Source organism: Triticum aestivum, chromosome 7A, assembly GCF_018294505.1.
Source record: "Triticum aestivum cultivar Chinese Spring chromosome 7A, IWGSC CS RefSeq v2.1, whole genome shotgun sequence".
In the NCBI taxonomy this organism is placed as follows: Eukaryota; Viridiplantae; Streptophyta; class Magnoliopsida; order Poales; family Poaceae; genus Triticum; species Triticum aestivum.
This window is the reverse complement of record NC_057812.1, coordinates 682,395,566-682,412,433: the sequence shown is the minus strand read 5'-3', so window position 1 is coordinate 682,412,433 and position 16,868 is coordinate 682,395,566.

The following is a 16,868-nucleotide window of genomic DNA, read 5'->3' as shown; positions in this document are numbered from 1 at the left end:
CCAAGTTAAGAAGGAAGCCCACGAAGAGAAGCCCACCATGGTAGGGGTGAGAAGGATTGGTCCACTATGAACTATGAACTCCCTTCCCCTTTCTAATCCACCATGGACCAAATATTACCTCTGATACTATTCATATTTACCATCTCAAGGGTACTCTTGGTCCCTTTTAAGGACTCCTAGCATATATAACACCCCCATGGGCATGCAACTCATTCACCCCTACTTGGATATAATCTAGGGGAGGGCACTAATTAAAGCTCCAAGACTTGTTCAGGGAGCTCAACGTCCAATCCGCGGAGTCTTGTACGACTAATTGTTGTCGAGGAGAAGCTTGAAGAGGGTGCCAATTAAGGAGTCTCAACTCCTTCCTAACACAGGATTACATCGCGCTCTGTCGAGTCGGTGAACCTATTCAAAAACATCGAGTCGCTATAAGGTCGTATATACACCCCCTAAATAAATATTTATTGTGCTCGCTTTATTAAAGACACCTGTGATATTCTCGGTCTCGACCACGTTCTAAAGGAACCCCCTAAGCACACTTTGTTTTCACTACATCATACTCTCTAGTAGGAAAGATCAAGGTTGCGGCATCAAAAGAAGTGGCAGCAGCAATCTTTTTCAGGGTGCCATTGTTGTTACCCACGGTAGTCGCGCCGAGATGCTCTGTGTAGAAATTAACACATCTATTATGGGTATGAGCCTGACTCGTTCATGAAACACGACATGAAAGCGTGCACCGGACCTGGTGTGTGGTCGAGGAGGAGTGCTTGTACCACTCCTCTTCTCATGCTCCAATGCGATGTGGAAGATAGTTCCTTATATGTTGTTGCAACATCTCCTCCATATCCCATGTGGGACTAAACTCACACCCATATCATGAGCGTATGAGATTTATCCGCGAATTATTTGATTAACAGGCCCAAAGCCATTCAACTTTCAACACATTCTTCAAGCTCCGTGACTCCAATCTTCAAGAGGCTATGTGGTAGTGTGTATGTGTGTGGGGATCCAGTATGTTTATGCAATACAAGTATGTTTGTTGCATATGTATACGATTGAGCCAAGTAATGGAGCCTCGAGTCCCAGCCAAAAGGTGCTATCATCGAGCACTTGCATATTTTTTTTATTTCATGTAAATAACGCAAATTTCATTGAGCTATGCTATTAACTTTATATAATAACTTCCCCACAAAAAAACTTATATAATAATTAATCAGCAGCTATAGTTAGAGCTGAACACTACCACAGTTAAATAACAATCAGTCAACAGAAATTCAATTATATACTACCCATTGGCGAATGTAAAGATCCTCTTATTTTAGGTATAGAAAGCAAGGCCTCGAGTTAGAAAAAAATACCTCGCAGCTATACATTAGAGTCTATTAAAAAATCAAAAGGAAAAATTGGGGGATAATTTATGTTTTATTGGTACTTGTTGTTGTAGCACATAGAATCTTCATATTCTCTAAGCAATCAGGTCACTGCAGTTGCCTCTAGAGCAAATGTGAGATGTAACATAGAGGAACAAATAAACAAGTTTGAGTATGCCGTACAGCCAGATTTCAGACTACAACTTTCCTCCTCTGCCTTTGGGATATTTAGGAAACACCGTCCGATACAATATGGTTCGTCCAGCGTCTCCTTCTCAGCTGGTGTGAGGTGGCAGTCATCTGGAGCCAGCAACTCAAACAAGCCCCGGAACGCCTTTGACTGCATTTTGTGCCCCGATTACTGCAACATTCATGCATCGCCTTTGACTTGATCACTGTCTCTTGGGCATCTACTAGCACCAGACCAACGATCACAAGTTAACTTGGCTTATGCATCCGCCTTTTCTCTTGGGAGAATTGACATCCGCACAGTAACTGTGTTCCGAATAGGTGGAAGATCAAGCAACCTCTGTTGAATCTGTCTTGCGCAACATTATCCCTATTAAGTAGAATGTAGTACCAAAAAAGATATCAGACTGTAGAATAACAAAGTGAGAAAAGCGAAGCGGAGAAAGCTAGTAACTGGTAAGAAATAAGGAAAGTAGCAAAGACCCCACGGTTTTAGACTGCTAAGTGCAAACTGTTGTGGTCTGCAGATGCACACCCATCTGATCTCTGAAAGTTGCTAGCATCAAATTCGACGATTCATGGTGACTGAACCACAGTTTATCTGAATCTGCAAAATTAAGCAACAATACAACATAAAAGGAAGAGGATTCCCGCTGCCTCATCGTAAGGCATATGGCTACAGAAAAGCAATAATGATTCTCTAAATGTAACACTTTTTAAGAACCATTATTTATAAAGAATTAGTGAATTAGTTAGTGTAGAGCTAATGAAATTCTATCAAGGACTAAGGATATAACTGTAGGTAATTACTAGTAAGAGGGAGCAGAACAGTTCAACGGCTATGCAAGGTTTTTAGCAGGCAATGTGCTTCACAATATTCAGTAGAATACACACTGACAATGGAAGTTACCTGCAGAAAGCAGTAGAAGGTAGATAACCAATGGACGCAAGAAAAGTAGTCTAGCCTTACTCTACTTAATAAAGGCAGGAAGCCAGGAAATAGCAGTATGCTACTACGAGAATCATTAAAGCAGTAAACATCAATATAGTTACATTAATTAGCTAAAATGCATGTGGTAAGTGCTTACCTTAAGAAGCACCCGCTAAAAAAATCATACTATACTAACAAATTTATCTGCTAGAAAAAAAAACTCTATCATTATACACTAATGCTTAATTCTATTCTACAACTGAGTGATCAGAACATGAGCTGCCTCCTTACACCTACGAACAGCATGTCTATGTGCACAGGATATAAACTTTCTAGCTCTGCTCTTAAATATTACGGATAATAGCACCGCCGCACTGGTGAGAGATCTATCGAGGCCTTGTTGTTGTTGGACTTCATTAATTACCGAGGGACAATCAGAAACCACCTGAAGCGATTGGACCCCTGTATTTTCAGCAAGAACTGAGAGCTTGAGGGCAATATACACGACTGAGGAAGCCTCAGCAAACAGCTCACCAGTCCCAAGTGAGCACACGTTACTGCTCCGAAACCAGCGCATCCAGATTCTAAAGAAATGCAGAAACCACATTGATCATCAACAAGCTTTCTAGTGGCAGAGATCATATATTTCTGAGTTGACGTCGGCGTCTCACGCCTATTCGAGCCTATTGAACTGATGGCAATTAGCGAGATAAAATCGATATAACCTTAGATTTTTTTTCAGCAACGCAAAGAGGGTGGGATAGTGCCTCACCATTGCTACATCGGTACCTGTTCTCCCACACACATGTGCCATACAGCCATTGACCATTGCCTGGTATGAACAAAAAATGTAAGCTTCAGGCAAATACCAAATCTTTCTTCAGCTCTTTCCATATATCTTTAACATATTGCCATTGCAAAGTACAATGCTCCACAAATTCCTCTTGATTACAATCATACCTTGTTGTGACTGATCGCACTTGAAGTTGAATACCAGTAAGAAGGCAATTATGAGCCACATTCTCCGTAAAACCACCTCCATCTTGTTAGGACACTGAATTAACCATAATTTTCTCCAAGCTTTTTCCATAGTCCCTTGATTTGACGATGCTCCTTTGGCAGCATCACTTAGGTTTTTCTAGAATATGCTCCAATCTTAGTGTGTGGGACAAGGCAGAAAATCAGTACAACGTTCAGAACTTGCTGGAATACTGAGAATCTCTTCAGGAAAGAGGTTCAATGGAAGTTACCTGCAGGAGATAACCAGCCGAAGAAACAAAAGTGTAGCTACAATAAATAAAGGCAGGAAATAACAGGATGCCAGAAATAGGAAAACTAAGGGGGTGAGTACGAAAAGACATAGGCTAGAGCAACAAAAGCCAGTATGAAGTTATGGTGGTTTTGGATCAGGGATATACCAACAGTGTTGTTAAATTAAAGTAGATAATCAAGCCGTACTTTCAATTTGGATCCTTACAAGAAGAAAAAACAGAGCAGGAAATTATTCATGCCTCATCAAGATATTATGATCATTTCTGACATACTATAACATTTACCAACTGGGATGTGAATCATCAAAATTGACCTTTCTCAACCTTCTGAGTTAGCATGATCACTTTACATGCTGCACACATAGGCAAACTTCTATGAATATAGCATCAAACCAGAAAAAACAAGAGCCCGAGAAAATCTTGCAAACACCAGAACATAAGCAACTCTTGCTTAGACACTCAGGTAAAATATCAAAATAAATAAAATAGAACACACACTAAAGCATCTCATACAGCTCTACTTGTTGCACATCAAAAGGCGTAGAACATACCAAGTGTCTCGTACACTTTCATATGGCTCAGATTGCATGTGTACATAAACTAGAACATAAACAATTCTGGCTTACACAGAAATGTCTCATACTTGTTGCCCATCAAAAGACACAGAGCATACTACAGCTCAGACTAACACATCCATGAGGGAAACATTCAGCGACACAAATACTACAAATGAAAAAGAATACATATCAATCTGGAAACGAAAGCTGGCATTTTCTACAAACAACGCAGCATCTCCATTTGAATCTTTGTGAAGATTTCACTTGAAATTGCAACAGAGTACCTCACCCATGGCCGCCCTTTCTTCAATCAGCAGAACATTCATCAATTTGGAGTTGCCAGCCGTATTCCTCCATCCAATGGTAGGCAGGACAGCAGTGGCACATATGGGAAAAATTGCATAAATGTCCGGTAGTCATGATCAAGGTGATATACAATTGTACTTTCACGGTGATCCAAATCGTATGCCAACAGTTCACTGTTTGAATAAGCCATGAAGATCAGATTGGCATGTGGGTGTACACCAATGACTTTGAGAAACTTCTTCTTTGGAACTGCATTTGAAAACTTGCGCAACATATTCCAGTACACGCATTCGTCGTCCAGGTGGGACACTTCCCAGTTATAAATCTCAACACTAAGAACGTAAACTGATATAGTCAAAGATCTGTTTGAGCTGTATCCTTGACTATCACGGGGGTCGATATAAAGTAGCTGTCCGGCAGACTTCCCGATGAAACCTGAGAAACCCTTAGCAGCGAGTATTGGCAGCAGGACGGTTCTCCATTTTACCCCTTGTGCATCAACTATCGCCAGCCCGGACTGATATGTGAGCAAGTGCAAACACCCATTACAGAAAACTCCAGGCTGATCAAAGCACAAGCCGACTTCGATGTCCCATTGGGGTTCCATTGCCACCCATGCACCAGTTTTTGAGGAGTAAATCCTCACTGCTCTCACAAACAGGGATTTGTTTGAGCCCCAGTTCCGGTGTGACCATTCGTGTAGAAACTCAAACACATGGAACTCTTGAGTGGACGCACCACTGTCGAAACCCAGGTAAGCAATGCTGTTGGTGCCGGCGTGGCCATTGTGGGGCAGCAGAGTGTACTCACCGCTGGCTGGATTGGAGACCATGTAGCGAAAATTGCCAGCCCCAATAGAAATGCGGGCAAGAAACAGTCCATCGCAGGAATCATCGACGGACATGACGCGGTCCGTGCTGTCGGGCGGCAGCGGTAGCCGCGGGTGGGTCCTGGGGACGCTCGCCCACGGGAAGGCGGACAGGTCGGCGTAGTTGACGCCGGGGAAGCCGCGGGGCTCGGCCGCGGCTTCGTCGTTGATGCGGTAGAAGAAGCCGGCCAGGGACTGCAGAATCTTCTTCCTGTACACGGGGTCGGCGATGAGGTCGCGCCAGGCCGGGCAGACGCACTTGCAGATGCAGAGAGATTTGTAGGGCACGCGGGAGAGGATCTCCGCGATTAGGTCGCGGGTGAGCCTGGAGATCGGCTCCTCCACCGGATTCTCCATAGCTTGAAACGGCGGCGGCTGGAATAGGTAGGTTTCGACGGCAGATGGGCGGCGGCGGCGACGACGGCTTGGAAGGGGTGGCGGCTGGAATGGGTAGGCTATAGGGGTTGGGGCAGGGGACTCGACGGAGTGGGGACTGACTGATGTCTCGGATTGGGGAAAAGGCCCACGATGAAGATAAAAAAGGTGCCCCTTTTTTTTTTGCTTTGATTTATTTCTTGAGGTTTTCTTTGCTTTGATATGAAGATCACCTGGTCCGTTTATTTCAGAAAATTTCAAAGCTGAGCTGAAAATATGATTTTTTTTCAAAAGAAACCTGTGTGTGGATTTTATAGTGGGTCTTGTACCAGTAATTTTTTGTGGATTTTTTTATTAATTTGTGGTCTGGATATAAAAAAACTGAAGTGAATAACTAGCCATTGTCGCATAGAAAAATGCTTGGTTTCATTTTTTACATTTTACAGAGCACAAATAAATTGCGATTTTCATAAACTTTAAATCTGGAAACATACATGAGTCACTTGGACGTGAGACTTTTACAATGTACAGTATGAATTTAGTTAGAGAAGTACATGCTCCCAAATGCACCTCATATTTTCCCCTTTACATAATGAATTATGTCACTTATTTTTAAATCAAATATCAGTACTACTACTTTTTTTCCAGGCATTTCCCATGTTTTTTTTGGAACGGGCATTTCCCATGATATATTTTTTTTTGAGAATCTTCCCATGATTTTGGACTAGGCTTCCTCACAGGATGCTGCTTGCTGGAACGAGAGGCTAGGTACTACTCCAAAATCACAGGAGTACAAAACAGGGTTCTGAAACAAAATCACAGCATCCACATTGATCATCAACAAGCGGCAGAGATCATATATTTATGTGTTGACGTCGACAGCGTCTCACGCCTACTGTAGCCTGCTGAACTGATGCCAATCAGCGACACAAAATCGATATAAGCCTGGATATTTTTAGCAACGCGAAGGGATCATCACGACATCAATACAAAGTTCTTCCACATGTGCCATACAGCCAGCCCAAAAATCAAGCAGTGGAAGTCCGATGCTTCAGTAATCCAGCCCACTGACCATTGCCTGATATGAGCAAAATATTGAAGCTTCAGGCAAATACCATAATCTTTCTTCGGATCTTTCCATATTTATGACACATTATTGGCATTACAAAAAACAATGCTCCACATTTTCCTCTCGATTACAAAGATGACAAATAAAACCGCCTTCATCTTGTTAGGACATTGAATTGTCAATAGTTGTCTCCAATCTTTTTCCATAGTCCCCTGGTTTGATGATGTTACTTTGGCATCATCACTTCGATTTTCCAGAGTAGCTGTGATCTGGCCAGGTTATATGATATCTGACTGAATATTCACACTGAAGTGCGAGCCCAAGAGGAAAATCAGTACAACCTTCGGAGCTTCAATGGAAGTCTCCTGAGGATCCTCTCTGCAATCTCTCCAGGAAAGAGGTTCAACGGAAGTTTCCTGAGGGAAGGAGATAACCAATCGAAGAAAGGTGTAGCCATAATTAATAAAGGCAGGAAATAGTACAATGCCACTAATAAAAATATACTAAAGTAGTGAGTACAATAAGACATAGGTTAGAGAAACAAAAGGGAGTACAAAGTTATAGTAGTTATACCTTAAATAAAATATTAGCATCAGTACAGTTACTTTAATTCTAGCAAAAATAAGTGTCAAGTGCTAACCTTAACAAGCACCAGCTCAAAAGTGGTAACCCTAACACATTCTTATCTACTAGAAAAACCAACCCCATTATTTTACTAAACATGTGTTCTAAAATGCTTATTTCTACTCTAAAACAGAGTGATCAGCCCACTAAAACAGAGTGGCAAGTCGACTTTTCTGATTAGCCTGACAAAGCAGGACTAGTACATTTTATTTCATCCCGACTTGTTGGAGCTGGAGCAGAGTTAAACAGATGGTTTCCCAACACAATTGACTCATGGATTCAGAAAATTAAACTAGATAACCCAGCCATGGTTTCAATTTGAATCCTTTAGAAGAAAAATATAGCAGGAAATTGTCCATGCATCATCAAGAGATTATGATCATTTCTGATACTGGCTTTCTCAACCTTTTGACCTAGCATGATCACATTACATGATGCACACATATGCAAACCTCTAGGAATATAACATCAAACCAGAAAAAACAAGAGACCAAGAAAATCTTAGCAATGCAAACACCTAGATAGAATTGTATGTGTACACATCAGAACATAAGCAACTCTTGCTTAGCCACTCGGGTAAAACATTACAAAACAAATCAAATTAGAACACACTAGACTAGTGTCTCACTGCCTCATATAGCTCATACTCGTTGCACATCAAAAGGCACAGAACATTCTACAACTCATACCAAGTGTCTTGTACACATCCATAGTAGAACATAAATAATTCTGGCTGAGCCAATAGAGGTACACACGGAAATGTCTCATACATCCGTACTTGTTGCCTCGTCAAAAGGCATAGAGCATACGACAAATCACAGTAACACATCCATGAGGGAAACATCCAACGAGACAAATACTAGAAATGAAAACCAATGCAGATCAAACTGAAACTAAAGGTGGCATTTTCTATGAACAACACAGCATCTCCGTTTGAATCTTTGTGAAGAGTTCACTTGAAAACGCAACAACCAACTGAGCACCTCGTCCATGGCTTCCCATTTTCAATCAGCAGAACATTCATCAACTAGGAGTTGCGAGCCGTAGGCTGGCCAGCAGTGGCACATATGGGAAATATTGCTCATGTGCGCAGTAGGTACGCTCAATGCGGAGTACAGCTGTACTTTCATGATGATCCAAATCATATGCCAGCAGTTCATTATTGTTCCAATCGGCCAAAAAGATGATATTGGCATGTGGGTGTACTCCGACGACTTTGAGGTGCCGGCTGAGACAAAAATTCTTCCTTGGAATCACATTTGAAAGCTTGTGCAACAATATCCAATGCGTGCATCCGTCATCCAAATGAGACACATCCCAGTTATAAATCCCACTACTAGAACGTAGACAGATACAGTTGAAAATGGGGGCGAGCCATATCCTTCTTCACGGTCGTCAGAGTTGATATAAAACAGTTGTCCTGCAGATTTTCCGATGAAACCAGAGGAACTCGGATCGATGAAATTTGGCACCGGGTGGTTCTCCATTTTAGCCCTTGTGCATCAACTATTGCCAACCCATCAAGATGTATGAGCAAGTGCAAACACCCCTTAAGGAAAACTCCAAGCGGACCACCGCACAAGCTAACTTGGATGTCCCATTTGGGTTCCATTGCTACCCATGCACCAGTTTCTGAAGAGTAAATGTTGACCCCTGTCACAACCGGGGGAACCCAGTGCTCGTCTGCCCATTCCACAAACTGGAACACATGAAACTCTTGAGTGGAGACACCACTGTCCAAGCCCAAGTAAGAGCCACAGCACTCAGCAGTTGCCAGCGTAGCCGGAGTGGGGCAGCAGAGTATACTCACTGGTAGCTGGATTGGAGACCATGTAGCGAAACTGTAGCTCCGGGGTGCCCGTCCGAATGCGGGTAAGAAACAGCCCATCGCAGGAATCCTCGAGAGTGAAGAAACACTCCGTGCTGTCAGGCGGCAGTGGCAGGCGCGGGTAGGTCCTGGGGACGCTCGCCCAAGGGGAGGCCGACAGATCGGCGTAGTTGACGGCCAAGCCGCGGGGCTCGGCAGAGTCGGCCTCGCGTTTGGCGGTGGTGTGGTAGAAGAAGCCGGACAGGGACTGCACAATCTTCTTCCTGTAGACGGGGTCGGCGATGAGGTGGCGCCAGGCCGGGCAGACGCACTTGCAGATGCAGAGAGATTTGTAGGGAACGCGAGAGAGGATCTCCGCCATTAGGTCGTGGGTGAGTCTGGGCATCGGCTCCTCCATGCCGTGTGTCCTCCGCCAGCGCTGGCTACAGTTCTTGGGTGGACTAGGTGGCTGGAATAGGTAGGTTGCGGCGGCGGAGATGGATGGCGGCGGCGGCGGAGTGCCTTTGGAGATGGGGACTTGGAGTGGGGACTGGGTTGTGCTGGGGTGGGTCATGGAGCAAGCAAGTGCTATAGGTGGCCAAACGGGCCAGACTAAACGGGCCAGCCCGCGAGCACGCCGGCACGGTCCGCCATGGGCCAGGCATGGCACGGGCTAAATGGGCCATGTCTGGCACGCGGGCCGGCATGGCACGCGCTATTCGTCATCTGGGTGAGGAATTCTTATTAATTCCTCACCCCACCCATCCCGCAGGAACACAACACACAGAAGGTAAAATTATGGATACTGGAGGGCGTACCGTAGTTTACTACTTAAGATAGCATGGAGTGCAGTGTAATCTTACGACCTGGAGTGCAATGTAATCTTACGGAGAGGAGGCGTGGAGCACTAAGGGCATGCCATGTATCTGTATGTAACATAGTTTTACGGGAAGAGATTAGTAAAAAAAAAAATTGACCGTAAATAAGACTTTATTTCTTAAATAATAGACATGTCGTTTACAATGAGATTGAAAATAAAGTCAGGGATCACGTCCCAAAACCCAGAAACCCTTTTCATGAAAGAGTTCTTTGCTAGTTCATCCGCCACTTGGTTAGCTTCTCTAAAGCAGTGATTGAATGATACTGATACGAAGTCTGTTATTAGTTGCTTACACTCCATGATGATAGCTATATCCGGCCCCATATAATCATAGATTTGGTTCAATGAGTCCATCACAAATGAAGAATCTGACTCCAGAACAACAGTGCTGCACCCAATATTGGCTGCTAGGTAGAGACCATTCCTGATCGCCATTAGTTCAGCGCTGTCCACCCTTGTTACTACTGGAAAGAACCAATTTGTTGCCGCTATAAAATCTCCTCGATCATCTCGGGCCACAGCCCCACTCGCTCCCGAGAGTGTTTCATATTGGAACGCGGCATCAACATTAATCTTCACTATCCCCCGGTTTGGCTTCTTCCAAATATGATCAACTGTCCTTGATGTGCCCTTGGGAGACACTGACCGCAAGTAATTTGTTGTCAGAACTCTAATTGCTAGAGCCGTTCTCGACGAATCTTGGACCTCAATACCTTTGGCGATCTGCCGTCGCTGCCACCAAATGTACCAGGCCGCCACTAGTGCAAGTTCTGCCCTTGGTAGTTCATGGTCATTACCCTGAAGCTTCGACATGATTTCCATTGTGATAGAACCTGATCTGTCCTCAGCCATCGCCTCTTGCACACTTTGCGCCAAGCCAAGTTGCTCCCAAACCGAGCTTGCCCGCGGGCAGTTAAACAGGCAGTGTTGTATATCTTCTACTCCAACTGAGCAGACTGGGCATTGTCCCGTGCATGGGATATGGCGATTTGCCAATACACCAAGGCAAGGTAGGGAACCGTGCAGGACTTTCCAACCAAAGTGTTTTATCTTCCCAGGAACCTTCAAATTCCACATATCCTTCCACACCGAGTTGATATATTCTGAGCCTTGCCCATCCCCTCGCCGCCAAGAGATTAGTAAATTACCTCTATATATCTGCTATACATGGGCATTGCCGCGTCATAATTGTCTCCCTATCACAGGTCAATTTTTTTTTTAAAAAAACTTTATATTCAATTCCTAGGCCGGTAAGAAATTTGGAATCCAAAAAGCAAACAAGAGGTTCTAATTTTATTTTGACGGTAAAGAAACAAGTTCTATTAATTCAGTTGAGAAACACGTCCTACTTGTATTTTATTTTGTGACACGAGAACACGTTACTAATTCAGTTGAGATCCGAACATAAGAAATTTGGCAGTAGACGTAAACAAGAGTATCTTCAACGTTCCATAAAAAAAGAGGTTCTTCAACGTGTATGGTCCAGTAACTGAATGTCATGTCAACGTATGACTTACTTGTAAAATGATAGGCAAATGTAATAATTTATGCGGCATATTCCAAACTATTTTGTAATATTTTTTCCGTTACACGACACTGAAGCCTGAAGGCCATCTCATCGACGTCATTTGTCGCTGACTCAATCTGATCTCAATATTCTACCTCATCAGAGGATCAAGGACATAGAAATAGCTGAGCTTTTTTTTTTAAAAAAGACTCGAGCTTAACCCAACTTTGAATTAACAAAGCGACCAGCCGGCAAGAATTACAATAACCACCAACATCTCTAAGAAAACACCAACAAACAAAGAAAAGAAAACAACAAAAGATACAAGGGGTTCAGCAAACCACTCACAAGTTACAACAAAAGCAACAAGCTAAGATAAACAACTAAGGCACATTTCCAGCTTAAAGTAGATGAAGCCCTTCTAGACGAACAAGACAATAATCAGCAGCAAAAGCAAAGCCTTGGGAACGATGAACAACCAGCAGAAGAGGAAGCGTCCTCGACATCACCATGGGCACAAGAGAAGATTAGTTGTGACCTCATCCATCTCTGGAGGGCGCTCCCTGCCCCCTCGCCTTGGCACGGGAGGCAACAATCCATCGGAAGATGGAGACGCTCCCTCGAGACCTAAGGTGAAAACAACCGCTGAGACCAACCGGATTACAAAATGACCACCGCTGAGACCAACCAGAATACAAAATGACCACCGCCACTGTGCTAAGCCGAGCTCATGGAGGTAGAAACTTCACCTGTTGAACAACACATCACACTCAAGGACGAGCAAATGCACAGAGGATGCTGCAGATGACAATAAGCAAAGCAACGGAGATTGCCGAGACAATACTTAGGAGCGACACCTAGTCTACAAGGAGTATCGGGCTCATGCCACCCCCGACATGCCGCAGCAACTAGGGGACCCCTATGCCCTTCCAACAAGATGACGGAAGCAGCACACCGGCCAACCATATAAAAGAAGCAATTGCCAGCTGTAGAAATATTCATCTCACAGTCTGCACAGACAACCATAGCCTTCACCCTCCTCAGTTTATCACAAAAGATAAATTCATTCTCCAAAACATAAAAAATGCTGGCAGTATCTCAGAATAATCTCATACATAATCAAGATTCATGCGTGTTGATTTATAAAATGGGCGCAACTAACCTCCAAGTTCCTCGTTGCACTGTAATGAAACAAAAAGTATCGAAAATAAAACCCAGCAAAGATTGACGCCCTGAAGAGGATCAGAATTCACCTCTTTGCAATGGAAATAAATCTAACTGGAAATTGGTACTAACCAAGCATTGCTCCGAACAGCATCAAACGAGAAAAATTTGACTACTCTGGATTCAGATAAATAATCAATGTTACTCATGCGGTCAGCTGAAGATATAATAGCTGGTTGCTTTTCTCGAAATAATCAATGTTACTCATGTAGAGAACTGTGCGCACAGATTTTTTGCTAGCCTAAACTCCAGTCAGTTATTTTTGTTTCAATGCATGTCTCATTTTCCCATTGTTTCAATAGGCAGTACATTCTATATAGGATCATGTGGTGCCGTTTTCTTGACTAGTGGTAAACTAATACCCATCTCCAAATGGCACGAAAGAAATAGCTTTATTTTCCTTTGATCCTGACTGAGATGTACCTGTTGTTCATGTCGCAAGCAGGCATCACATGCAGAGCAATCAGAGGACGTACCGGCCTACCATGGCAATTCTTATGCACTTGTCTAACTACTTGAGTTAGCTTCTGAAAATTGTGTGAAAAAGAAAATGATTAATGAAATGCAGTGTTCTTAGCTGTCACTTAGAAGTACATGGGACTGAAACAAGGTGATAACATCAGTTCCATTCTTCAATTGGTTATATGGTGTAAGCCTGAAGAAGCTGTATGACATTTGCATTACTCCGACTAGAATCACGACTATTATCAATATTCATACTCTCCCAACATGAACTTAAAAAACAGTAACACAACCAGAGCTTCCAAAAACATTGCATGTCTAATATAAATCAGAGTGTATTCCTAAGAAAAAACAACAACAAAAAGTATACCATGCAAACACGAGCACGCATATACCAGGTATGACATTTCGTCTCATGATCTCTCCATACTACCGATTCGACAGAAATCGAACACCGATTTAGCAATTTGGAAAGAACCAGTTCCCTAAGAGTTGTAACCCTGGTCCTTAATTAATGAAATTCCTTTTCAGGTTGGATACCCCCTTCCCTTATTGCTTCAGAAAAACAGAAAATTTGGGAAGAACACAGACATAAAAGAAGTGTAAATATATTGGAACTGGGATCAGGGTTTCTCACATCCTCCCATGAGCTCCCCACCCGCAACCTTGCGGCTTCCTGTGGATGGGTATTACACACACCAATGACTCGCTCAACTCCACGCACCACACTCAGAAAGGTATCTGAAACACAAGGTTCACCTCAAATGGTATGCTACATGGCTGTTGCCGCTCTCCACATCTAGGAGATGGCACACGCGCCCCCTTGTCCGTGTCAGCTTCTACCTACTTCCCAGGATACTTCTTCTCCATCTTCTTCCTAAACTACTGCAGCTTCAGGCAGACAACCCCAAACACTCAATCAGCCTGAAAATCGAAAAAAATCCTAAAAATAAAAATAGAAAACGTTGGACTCAGTACCTTCTATCACCACCTCAACACACTTACCGCAGAGCCGCCGCATCCATTCACAGTAGAGTCACCGCGACCACCATATATACGAGGGCCGCCCAACATCGACACCAGCCGTTGAGCACCATGCCGCCCCGCCTGCCCGCCGACCACCGCACTGTTGATCCCACGAGCAGCCCCTCACCGCATCGCCTGATTGGAATAGAACGGGAGGTGGGCCGCCAACAACGAGCAGTATCGACGAGCACCGCTGAAGATTTGCCGCTGAGGATCTCCCGTTAACGTTCGCCGCGCGCTGTCCAGACTCCAGAAACCGCTCCTATAGAATAGGATGGGGAACGGGGTATCTCCCAATCCCCACGATCAGCTAACTATCAAGGGAAAAGTAAAATTACAGTGGTAAGGAGGAAAAGTAAAATTACATCGGTGCCAGTAGAAATTTACAGCGGTACGACGGTGTCTTGGTTTGGTTTAGCCCAACTTCCATCTAGGTCGATCGACCAGGGTGATGAATTACTTATTCCTCACCCTGTGTCCCTAATATATATATGTATGTATACCTAAAATATAGCCCAATAAAACTAAAAATCAGCCCAACAGGCTGAAAAAAATGCGGCCCAGCGTGCTAAACGGGCCAATGTGCTGGCCCGTTTACTAACTGGCCATGCTTGGGCTTGGAGGCGCAGCACACGGGCCGGCATGGCACAACCCGTATAGTAATCGTGCCCTGGCGGGCCGTGCCGGGTCAGCCACGATTACGATGGGCCGTGCCGTGCCGTGCCGGCCCGTTTGGCCAGGTCTGGTGAGTGCCATTTTAGAAGGAAAAAACACGTGAGTTTTATAAATGGAGCGATTTTATAAAATGGCACCCGATCAACATACATCACTGGAGGAAAAATAACATACATCTTATCAAAATATCGAACGAATACCAAATTCACATGACTATTTATAGCAAGACTTCTCCCATGTCATCAGGAACAAACGTAACTACTCACAAATCATATTCATGTTCATAATCAGAGGGGTATTAATATGCATAAATGATTTGAACATATGATCTTCCACCGAATAAACCAACTAGCATCAACTACAAGGAGTAATCAACACTACTAGCAACTCACAGGTACCAATCTGAGGTTTTGAGACAAAGATTGGATACAAGGAATGAACTAGGGTTTGAGATGAGATGGTGCTGGTGAAGATGTTGATGGAGATTGACCCCCTCCCAATGAGAGGATCGATGGTGATGACGATGGTGATGATTTCCCCCTCCTGGAGGGAAGTTTCCCCAGCCGAACAGCTCCGCCGGAGCCTTAGATTGGTTCCACCTCGTGGCGGCGGGGTTTCGTCCCGTGAGCTTACTTATGATTTTTTTCTCGACGAAAGACCTCATATAGCAGAAGATGGGCATCAGATGACTGCCAGGGGGCCCACGAGGCAGGGGGTGCGCCCCCCGCCCTCGTGGATGGTGGGTGGCCCCCCTCTGGTACTTTTTTTGCCCAATATTTTTTATATATTCTAAAACTTGCTCCCGTGAAGTTTCAGGACTTTTGGAGTTGTGCAGAATAGGTCTCTAATATTTGTTCCTTTTCTTACCCAGAATTCCAGCTGCCGGCATTCTCCCTCTTCATATAAACCTTGTAAAATAAGAGAGAATAGGCATAAGTATTGTGAGATAATGTGTAATAACATCCCATAATGCGATAAATATCGATATAAAAACATGATGCAAAATGGACGTATCAACTCCTTGATAACCCACAAGTATAGGGGATTGCAATAGTTTTCGATAAGTAAGGGTGTCGAACCCAACGAGGAGCTAAAGGCAGAACAAATATTCCCTCAAGTTCTATCGACCACCGATACAACTCTACGCACGCTTGATGTTCGCTTTACCTAGAACAAGTATGAAACTAGAAGTACTTTGTAGGTGTTGTTGGATAGGTGAGGGAGTCCTGGATTAGGGGGTCCCCGGACAGCCGGACTATATCCTTTGGCTGGACTGTTGGGCTATGAAGATACAAGATTAAAGACTTTGTCCCGTGTCCGGGTGGGACTCTCCTTTGTGTGGAAGGCAAGCTTGGCAATTCGGATATGTAGATCTCCTCCCTTGTAACCGACTCTGTGTAACCCTAGCCCCCTCCGACGTCTATATAAACCGGAGGGTTTAGTCCATAGGACAAAAAACAATCGTAATCATAGGCTAGCTTCTAGGGTTTAGCCTCTACGATCTCGTGGTAGATCAACTCTTGTAATACTCATATCATCAAGATCAATCAAGCATGAAGTAGGGTATTACCTCCATCGAGAGGGCCTGAACCTGGGTAAACATCGTGTCCCCCGCCTCCTGTTACCATCCGCCTTAGACGCACAGTTCAGGACCCCCTACCCGAGATCCGCCGGTTTTGACACGGACATTGGGGCTTTCATTGAGAGTTCCACTGCGCCGTCAC